Source organism: Lissotriton helveticus, chromosome 11, assembly GCF_964261635.1.
Source record: "Lissotriton helveticus chromosome 11, aLisHel1.1, whole genome shotgun sequence".
Taxonomy (NCBI): Eukaryota; Metazoa; Chordata; class Amphibia; order Caudata; family Salamandridae; genus Lissotriton; species Lissotriton helveticus.
The window spans coordinates 990,961,223-990,972,335 of NC_136072.1; positions in this window are offsets into that span (position 1 = coordinate 990,961,223).

The window sequence follows — 11,113 nt, forward strand, 5'->3', positions numbered from 1 at the left end:
AGCAAGTTCACGTAGACCTTTCGCAAAGAGTGATGGAAAAATCAAATGGATTTATTAAATAATGGGCAACAGCCTCTGGCAAAGGAATTAACGTAGAAAAAATGTTTGCTCTGTAAATTGAAACTAATTGGGTCTGGGATTCTCCACCCTCTTAGGCATTATGTGGCCTGACCCGTCTGTAGGCTGTAAATACATTGGAGGGCAGAGCGGGGGGGAGGGGGAGGTTGTACATATATGCAGGAACAAAGGAGGAATCTAGCATTCACTAGTGCCAAAAAAAAGACACTTTTTGTAGATTTTGTTTTAAAAACAAATTAGGGAATGCTTGTTCCAGAAAGTGCAAGCGTACTTTACCCCCTTCAGGGTCCTATTCTGGGATTATAAAATTAAGTGGAAATTCGCACAGATGCTGGCAATAAATCCTGAGCACTAATATGGGTCAGTCAATTGCACGTCTTCAAAGCCAAAGCAAGACTTGATGGCCCACTGGGAAAGTGAAGGTCGCAGACCAGTCTTCCCCCAGGCATTTTGCGCAATGGCCGGAAGGACAAGGTGAAGGGATTAAAAGAGTTGGGGAAGGGAAGGGAGTTGGGAGGGTATCTTCCTGACACCTTAGCACCACCGGGAGGGCAGAAGAAAAGTTAGTTCACACACCCACCCTACAAGTCGTAGGCAAGGGGCTTGGGGGTTTTTGGATTGTTCTTGGCGTGCCAGTTTAGGGCAGGTTGCAGAGTAGCGGTGTTACGGTACTTTGGGTGGGTGGTGAGTCACATATGGGTGGATCCACCCCTCAGGGGGGAGAATGGTACACAGGTGATTGATAGCGTGGCACGGGGGGCAAGGAGCAGAGCAACGGAGGAAAATCAACAGAGGATGCTTGAAGGGCAAGTGAAGGTGAGAATGGGGAGAGGAAGGAGGTCACCGAGTGAATGGGGAAGAGTCAAACAGGTGAGATGGTTTTGAGAAGGCTGAAGGGATAATGACTCGGTATGGGAGGGAGAAAGTATATGCCTTGCATTTATGTACTGTTAATAAAGTCTAAATGATTGTAACTTTGTCCTAATAAAATGGCCTTTGACGCTTCAAGTAACAGCGTGAGTGTAGTTATTGAGCGAACCTAATCTGTGGGACCAGAGCACAATTACAAGGCCCCTTTTCCACAGATCTAGGGGTATGGCCTGCGAATCACAGCAATTCAAACTGTCATGGTCTGCCTCTTCCAGGCACTTACTACAGCCGGGTTTGCGGCTTCCTAACATCTGTCGGAAACGTCACTCAGAACGACAGACCTCCCTCAGCACCGGGAATAAACAATGAGTATTCTACATAGTTGCCAACTGGCTTCGAATCACAAGACTGACATTCAGCCATTGGCGGGTTTTCACCTGTTAGCTCGGAGCACTCTGGGAATTGTAGTATTTTCACCTGCACCATGTTATGTGTGGACCAACACATTTCAAAACTATTAGAGCTGCTGAGCGTGCCCCCGAAGCAAAAAATAAAATGAGAAATACCCCGATAAAACTGGATGACACCCCCAAAATGCTTAGCACTGGTGGCTGAAAAACAGGACTAGCTGGCAGACTCCCTCATGTTCATTTAACCCAGGTTACAAACTAAGGAGTCAGAGGAGCTTGAATATTATGTTCTATTATCATCAACTCAATGGCCTTTGTTTTATGGACAAAGGAAATATGAAAGAGTGCGTCAGCCCCATTCTGAGGCAAAGCTGTCGCCCAGGTACAGACGCTTAGCCCATTGACGTGGAAATCAGGCACGTGCAAGTGCAGCAACTGCTAGATAGATGGAAAAACAGCATGGTGACCTTACTGAAATGAAATGAAATGAAAAGGGGTTTTATTAAGCGCAGCAGCTGCCCTGAGGCGTCCAGGCGCTAGAACTAGGGTAATGCCTTCCAATGAGTCGGTCTGAAGATTAATCTGGCTTAATTAAAAAGGAAGGTTTTGAGCTGTTTGCGAAAACTCAACAGATTGGGATTGGTTCTTAGGTGGAGGGGGAGTGTGTTCCACAATTTAGATGCATTATAGGTGAAGGACCGGCCTCCTGCTCTAGCTCTTTGGATCCGAGGGACTTTCGCCAAAAAGGCGTGAGATGAGCGGAGTTGTTTATTGGGTTGGTAAGGAGAGATCAGAGAGTGATTAATTTCTGGGCCAGATTTCCAATATGCTTGGTGGGCAATGCACATAGATTTAAATTTGACTCTTTCCCTAACAGGGTGCCAGTGCAATGCTCTCAACCCAGGCTTTATCGGGATTCTGCGTGGGATTCCAAGCAGTGTGCATGCTGCACAATTGTGGATCCGCTGAAGTTTTTGCAAACTATACTCAGGCGCTCCAAGATATAGGGCATTACTGAAAACGAGGCGGGATTGGATTAGGCCTTGCATGACTATCTGCTTGGCTTCAAAAGGAAGGAGCGGGAGAATTTTTTTCATCATCCTAATGAGGTCAAAGCAGGTCGCTGACAGTTTGGTTGCTTGTATATTGAAGGTCAATGATTTGTCCAACCACACCCCAAGACTTTTTATGTTGTCTTTGGGGGTGGGAGGAGCGCCCATGCTCATTGGCCCTAACAGCTCCAGGGTGGAGGGTGCTGATGGGCCAAGGAGCATAAGCTCAGTTTTTTCTCCATTGAGCTTCAAGCAGGACTTCGTCATCCATCTCTTGACCTGTTCTAGGCATGTTGTCAGGCTGGTTTGTGGTTGGTGGCTATTCTTTTGCACAAGGGAGACCACTAGCTGAGTGTCGTCCGCGTAGGTAATGATCTTAATACCATCATGTGGACGGACGATCCCAGCAAGCGGTCCCATATATGCATTGAACAGCGTAGGGCTCAGTGATGATCCCTGCGGCACCCCACAGCCCAGAGGCTTACTTGCGGAGACAGAGGCTCCTTCGAAGACTTGGAAGGTCCGGTCGCTTAGGAAGGATTTGAACCAGGCCAAGGCTTTTCCTGATATTCCTAGGTCAAAGAGACGGCACAGAAGAATTTTGTGGTTTACCGTGTCAAAGGCGGTACTTAGATCAAGGAGGATCACTGCCACAGATCCTCCCTGATCCAAGATCCGCCTAGCTTCCTCTGTTACTGCCAACATAGCAGTTTCCGTCCCATGTTTGGGGCGAAAACCCGTCTGGGAAACATCAAGCAAGTGGTTACACTAGAGAAACCTGGTTAAAACGGTGTAAATATGTTTTTCGAGGACCTTGCTTGCCCAGGGGAGCAATGAGATCGGGCGATAGTTGTTAAGATTGCCAGGATCGAGGGCAGGTTTCTTCAGTAAGGCTCGTACCATGGCATGTTTCCAGGTAGGTGGTACTATCCCAGTCATTATGGAAGAGTTCAATAGTTCCATAAGTGTGGGAAGAATAGCTTTGTTGGCTAAGACCAGCGTGCTTGGAGGAGCGGGGTCACATGGGGAGCCAGATTTTATTTGGTGTATTAGAGGCTGGAGTATTTCTGAATCTAGCAGAGGAATATGTTCTAAAATGTTTTGGCGGGAGTCCTCTATTTCTGTAGCTGGGTAAGGTCCTTGGGTGGGGGGCTCTATATCTGGGTCCGGGAAGGAAAGATAGATTGTATTTACTTTGCGAAAAAAGAATTTAGCCAGATCATTACATCGGGAGCGTGGGTTATGGTTGACGGCCGGGGGAGGTGGAAGCCTAATCAGAGTTTTTACTGTCTGATATATCTCTTTAGGCTTGGATCTAGCCGACCTTATTTTCTCGTTGTAATAGACCGATTGTGTAGATTTTATTTCAGATTTATAGGTCCTGATGGCCTCCCTGTAAATGGCTTCATCCGTAGTGGCATAGCTCAAACGCCACGTTTTTTCCCACTGAGCTCCTCTGAGTACCAAGGTGCTATTTTGTGCTGTCTTTTTTGGGCCAGAAGTACAAAGGGGGAGTATGGGATCCAATGAATTTGTAATCCATTTGTTATACTCATTATTATTAGAAAGAGGGTCACAGAGAATTGAGGGTCTGGTAGTGGTAAGAATCTTGGTCCAGTGGTCTATGCGAAGTTTAGGCCAATTTCGTATTTTACGCAGGATAGAGATAGGGGGTAGTGCTTTGTATGTGGTCCAGGTAAAGGGAATCAGAAAATGATCTGTCCAGGGGAGGCGACTGATAGTCCCCACTTTAAGGTGTTCGCAGTTGCTGAATACAGGGTCTAAGAGGTGGTCTTTAACATGTGTGGGAGATGGGACAAGTTGCTCTAGTTGGACTGCAGCCAAGCTTGCTATCATCTCTGTGGCGATGTTGTCAGAAGTGTTATCAAAGTGGACATTGAAATCGCCAAGTAGCGTGAAGTTTGACGGGGAGGTAACCAGCTCTGCCACGGCAGAGGGGAGAGCTGTTTGAAATTGCTTAATTGATCCAGGAGGGCGGTAAATAAGAATGCCGGTGAAGCTATTGTTAGGGGAAAATTCGATGACAAAGGGCATGCTCTCACAGTCAGCGATGGGCTCTGACGAACAGCGGCATACATATGTGTCCTTATATATGATAGCAAGCCCCCCGCCTTTTCCCTGAGTGCGATCTGTACGGGCTATCTGGTAGCCTGGTGTGAGAGCTTTCACCAGGTCAGGCTCAGAGTCTTGGGTCAGCCATGTTTCGGTCAGAAAGACTACATCAGGCGTATGTTCATCCAACAGCAGGGATATTTCTAGGCTATGTTTTGGCAGGGACCTACAATTAAGGAGAAACATACGGTAGTCCCTTGAGTCAGTCTTGGTAAGTGGTCTAGTAAGTTCTATATTACAGTGAGGGCAGAAATGGGGAATCTCAAGAGGGTGAAGCTGGTGACGGCAGCTTGCTATTGTAGGGGTCCGTAGTTGGCGGAGGAGCTCTATGCTATAGTGCTTCCTCGGTCCCAGTAAAGGAGCAGGGGGGGTGGCCCCTGGTCCCGGTCGGGCGCAGACGGGCTTGCCTTTGGCGTGCCGCCGGCGCGCCCACCTGCTGCGCCCGCCCGCTGCGCCGTTGGGGATATGTTTTCATTTTATAGGGATGAGGAATGTGGGGATCAGCCAACAGCTGGTGCGCTAGCCTCTTTCACGATAGCCTCTTTCACGCCTAAGATGGCGTCCAACCCTGTCTGCGCCTGCGTCAGAGCCTACTCGCCTGATCGAGGTGCGTGGTTCTGGCCACGGCGAGGGAGCAAGGATTCAAAAGGTGAGGTTTGTAGCAATCACAATTACACCTAACAAACAATATATTTTTTTAAAAGATTAAAATTGGGTTTGCAGCCTAACCCCCGGCTTCTGCCTCAGGGGAATACAGAGCTAGTTACTGCACCTGATATCGAGGTATGAAGGTACCAGCAAGCCGGAGCACATATCCCAACACAACTTTCCTCATTCCACGTCGATCCTTCAAAGTTCGACAACATGAGCATCACAAAAATGGGTTAAATTGATGTAACTGTATTCCTAGGCGTGGTTAGGGGAGAAACTCACCTTTGATTGCACGCATACGCCCCCTACCGGCCTTATTGAAAATGCATTGATCAAAGCCTTGGTGAAATTGCGCGTGAAGTCGTCGCCAACTGCCCTGAGGGACAGAGGGTCTGGGGTGGATTCTTGCATGGGTTAAGTTGTTGTGCGCAGTACTGAGAGCGATGCAAGCCCCAAGGCTGTGAACTTGGTTCTGGAGAACCTAAAAGTCAGGAACTGAACGGGTCCTCAATGATGGCTTTTGAGGAGCTATGGACAGAGCCGGTCTTTGCTAAGATAGCATCCTGGGTGTGGGTGGAGAGACGTTTGGCACCCTTGCTGATGGTAGTAGATTAAATAAGGAAGCAGGGGGTCCCTTTTGTGTTCAAGGGTCAGTACCTGGATGAGAAGGGACTGGCCCCTGAACATAAACATCCTGGTCCTCCCCCAGCTCACTAAACTACTGATAGCTGCCTCACGCACATAATGGTTTTGTTGATGTGTATCAGCAGGGGGCAGAGGATAAAGGGAGGGCAAGGAATGGGGCTAAATGTATTAAAAACATTTCCCGCCGTATAAGAATGAAGGATTAAAACCACCTTCCCCCTGAAGAAGTGCTGCTCTAGCACGAAATGCATTGGGGTTATCCATTCTACCTTATGTTCATACATGCTCCATGAATTTGCAATGGATTGATTTTGAAAAAGATGTGTTAATCTACATAACAAGACAATTGGTTAAATGGACAGCATTTTGATTTATCAAAGGAATAAACATGTCCATTATGTGCTGAAGCTGATCATTTGATTCAATTTTTTGTTCATCTACTATTACGCACTTTCGTGCACCAAGAGTGCTCAGGACAGATTCTTACTCACTGTAAGACTTCCTCTTTTCTGATTACTAGTGTCACACCTCATGGAACCGGAAGGTGTTTTCCTGAGCACCTAAAAACTGTTTACCTGGTATCACTTTGACCACTTGTTCATCACTTTCCGGAGTGCAGCGGTTCTTTTCCCTTTTGTCCACTGTAAGTGTTCCATTGACCCCACACCTTACCCCACTTTCTGGGTCTCCCCCGTGCCACATAAACCGTCTTCTCCCTGAACATGCACCAATCCATGTTCTCCATCCAAGCCTCGACTTTGGGTGGCCTCAGGGAACCCCACAATTGTGCAATGTCTCTCTTAGCCACCATATTTCCCAGGGTTGCCCACTGGGTCTGTGCAACATTATAGTCAGTTGGTTCCCAAACATTCAGGAGACAACGACTAGCCTCAGGCTGTAGCGCAACACCGGTAGCCTCCCCCATCTTTTTGAGCACCCCACTTCAGAAGGCAGCAACTACGGGACATTCCCAAATTATATGTAAAAAGTCCCGAGCAGCCCACAACCACGCTTACAAAGACCATCCTCTGAATAGCCCATTTTAATCAAACGGGGGCCAGTCACATAGACTCTGTGCAGAATTTTAAGTTGCACCAGCCGGAAGCGGGCAGGAATCGCGACCTCCTTAGGAGATGAAATGAAATGAAATGAAACACTTTATTGTATAGTTAATAAAAACCATTACAAAGTATAAATACGACAATATTCTAAAACACAGAAAATTTACATTGCTGTGTGTGTGATAAAAAGTTATAAAATGAAAGTGTCTTTCAAGTTAAAAAACTTCCAGGTTCAAGCCTTTGCCAGAGTTCTTTGTTTTTTCTCGAAATTGTCAATGAATTTATCTGCTCTGCAAATGAATTGCGGATCTACTGAGCAACGGATTAGTATGATCGCGGACCGGCAGGTGCGTGTTCCATATTCCTTAAATTTGGTTTTTAACCAACTCCAACGTTCCTGGCTCAGAGCTGGGCAGATACAGATCAGGTGGATAAAGTCTTGTCTTCCTGCGCCACATAAACCGCATCCATCACGTTCTTGGGGCTTCCACTTTGGTGACTCGGCATTTGTTGGGAAGCTGCCCAACCTTAAATTAAGGTGTTTCCGTTTGATGAATGGCGAGAGAGCATGGTCTAGGAAGGCTGCCGGTGCTAATTTTTTATATGATTGGATTGTCATCCAGGCATGGGACCGACGACTGAGGTTTGGTTTATCGTCGAGCAGCGAATGCCTGTTGGCAGCCTTCTTTACCAGCTGTTTGAAGGAAAATACTGGAAGCTTAGATTCCCAAAGTGCAGCCAAGTCAGTTAATTCTAGTGACGATTTAAGATACTTGGCGTAGTGAGAGTTGGGACTTTTATTAATTATTGTCCAGATAGCACGATGTAGCGCAATTTCTTGGTTCATCCAGACATCGTACCAAAATATGATGGTCTCGTACTTTTTCAGCAGCACTTGGGATTGCAAACCGAATTCAAGTCTGACTTGTGCGGGGGATGCATTATTAGGTAACGCAAATACACGTTTGTAGACTTTCATTTGAATTTTGTCCAGGAGTTGTATGGCTCTTGCCATGATGTAGTACGCTCCCATAAGCAATTGTTGGGAGTAGCTTAGCTTTTATTATTGTTAGCAGGGGGGAGACCAGGGGGCCTTTAAGTTCGGTCGCCAAGCTACTAAAAGCGTGCAATAGGACCATGCCCTTTTTTTCCATGCTATTGAAATGCGTAGTGAAATTAAGACGCTTGTCCAGTAGTATCCCAAGATACTTGTAGCTTTCAACCGCTTCCAATTTAACATTGTCTATGGTGAAGGTTGGTTGCACTTTGTGGCGTCGGGTTATAACCATAGTCTTTGTTTTTGTGCTGTTTATTACTAGCAAGTTCTGTTTGGTATAGCGGGTCAGTTCCTGTAGTAGACGCTGTAGGCCTATTCTTGTCTGGCTTAGTAGGACCACGTCGTAGCCATAGGACAGGTGTGTTATACAGAGATTACCTAGCCGCGGTGGATGAGCATTGATCTGATCAAGGCATTCTGGTAAATCCGCCATGAATAAATTAAAGAGGTAGGGGGCCAACACACAGCCTTGCTTTAATCCATCAAAGGTATTGATCTTTCGGGTTAGCCTCTGTCCATTGTCGATCTTTACCTGCATCCAGGTGTTACTATACAGGTCAATGATCGGCGTTAGGATTGAGTCTGGCAAGCCCTGCTGCTTCAGTTTGGCCTATAGTAAATTCCTGTTGACACGGTCGAAGGTCACCTTGAAGTCGATGAAACAAGTGTAAAGTTCCTGGTGGTTTTGTAGACTTTTTTCGCCAATCAAGCATAACGCCATTGCATTTACCATAGTGCCTGTTCCGCGACGAAACCCTGTCTGGTTTAACGGGATTTTGGTGTTCGTCTCCGACCATTGTGCTAGATCGGCTAGCACCAGGGATGCGTAGTATTTTGCTTCCGCATCAATCAGGGCTATTAAGCGATAATTAGTTGGATTTTTGCGGTCTCCGCCCTTATAGATGGGATTGATGATGGCACCCCTCCAGCTTTCCGGGACCCTACCTGAGGTTGCTAATTGACCAAAATAAAGTATTGAATTTGCGTGCCCAGAACTTGGGGTCCTCTTTGTAGATTCCCTGCGGAATACCATTCGGCCCCGGCGCACTTTCTTGCTTGCCTTTCTTAATTATTTGTAGTATTCGGCAATCGTCATCTGTCTGTGTTGATTGACCCATGTCTTCATGGCTTGTGGTCATGCCGTTAGTGCTGGAAACAATCGTACTTTTCTGGTTCATAGCTCTTGATGTTTCGGATGCAGTTATTGACGTTGTAATCTGGTTTGCCGTTGGCTTTATTGAGAATGTGTCGACTATGTGTTGGGCCCAATCGTTTTCAGCGATGCATGCCATACTTACGGGTTGTGCTGCTCTGTTGATGGAGTTGACTTGCATCCAGAAAGCCCTGGAATCTGATTTTTATTCTGTTATGCAACAATTTAGCCCAAAAGTCGTTAGCTTTGTTTCTTTTTTCCATCCAGACCAGCTTCTTATATTGTCTCCTTGTCGATCGGACTTCTTGCCAGATGCTTGGGTTTGTCCTTGGACCTTGTACCCGTCTTGTGAGCTTCTGGAGGTGTTTCTTCATGGAGAGTGCAGTTTTTGTGAATTTGGTGTCGGTCTTAGGATTGGTCTTCCTTTTAGCATTACTACTGGACCTTGGTAACTTTTCCAGGAAGTCCGACCAGGTCTTTGAGCATAGGTCCTTGTCTGCAGTGGATGTTTTAAGTAATTTCTTAGCGTCTAACGCTATATGGGGTAGGGTGTTGCTCGTCCACCTTAACCGCTTCAGGTTGATTGTTGAGGTTGTACCTGGTATAGTTGGCGCCTTGACGTACCTGGAGGAACTCAGTTTCATCTCGATGTGTTGCATTGAGTGATCACTGTCTAGTGAACAGATTATTTGAAATTTTTTAATTAGGCTCAGCAGGGGTAGTGTTACTAATGTATAGTCCAAGATGGAGCTTGCGTTGTGGCCTATATAGGTGGTGGCAGGGTGTTTATCGTGAATGGCTCTTCCATTTATTACCCGCAGGCCAAGACGTTCAAGGTCCCACATCAGCTGTCTACCCATTTTATCTGTCTTCTTGGCCGGTATAATCTCCTGAGGTTCAACATCCCACAGTTCATTTGCTACAGAGATGTTGTCCTCGTCTTCAGGTTGGTGTAAAAGGTTGGTGTTGAAATCACCCGTGACAATAATCTCCCAACTTGGGTGTTCGAGGCGGGTGTTGGTAACAACATTAACGACACGGTGGAAGAGGTCCTTTTTGGCCGTTTTTTTCGGGTGGGCGTATAAATTAATTAAGATGATTGTTCTCACCTTGCTTTTTATTATGCTCTCCAGTTTAATGAGTTGCATGTCTGGGGCTGATATGGCCATTTGAGAGGCGCTGATCTTCAATGCAGTGGATATGTATGTTGAAAGTCCACCCCTTGCGCGCCCAAAGCACTGGGGACGCGTCACGCTTTCATGAAAACATAGTCTTCCTGGTACATCAATTGGCTCCAATGACCATGTTTCCTGCAGTGCTATGATGTCGTATTGGTCCCAGGTAGCTGTCTTTCTACTATTGTTTAGGATGTTTTTCGCTCCTGCGATGTTCCAGGAGAGCAACTTTATTAGGGTTCCTTTGGTCTCACCTGCTTCACAGTGGGTTCAATTACCATAAAAGCCCAATGTCTGTCTCCAATGATTGTTAGTGGGAGTTTCAGCCCCCCTGGCACCTTGCAGTACTGAATGAGTGATTCGGCTTTTGCCGTCTTCTCTTTTCCCACATCTTCTTAGCAGGGGTGACGGATAACCCTTTTTTATTTCTTCTTTTAGCGTAATTCACCACTCTTCAAATTTACGCTTTTCCGTGAGAATGTTTTTTACTATTTCTACGTTCCTCCAGGTGGTAAGCGTGCCTTCCTTGGCCACATTGTCCCCTAACATAATGAATTCAAGTGATAATAAATCAGCGGTTGTTAGGTGGCTTAGGCTTGGGATGGAGGATGTCAGATGGAGAATATTCCCTCGATTTAATAGGTCTTGTGTGCCTTGGGGCTCATAATTGGGAATGAAAAGTATCTTTCCTACTGTAACTGTTTGCTTCTCCGTAGGTCGATCACTGCTAATCTGGGCTTTTTCCTTTGATGGGAATTTTGTTGACCTGTGATCCTCATGATCCTTTGCGTTAAGATGGAGGTATTGCGCTATTTGATTGTACCCATC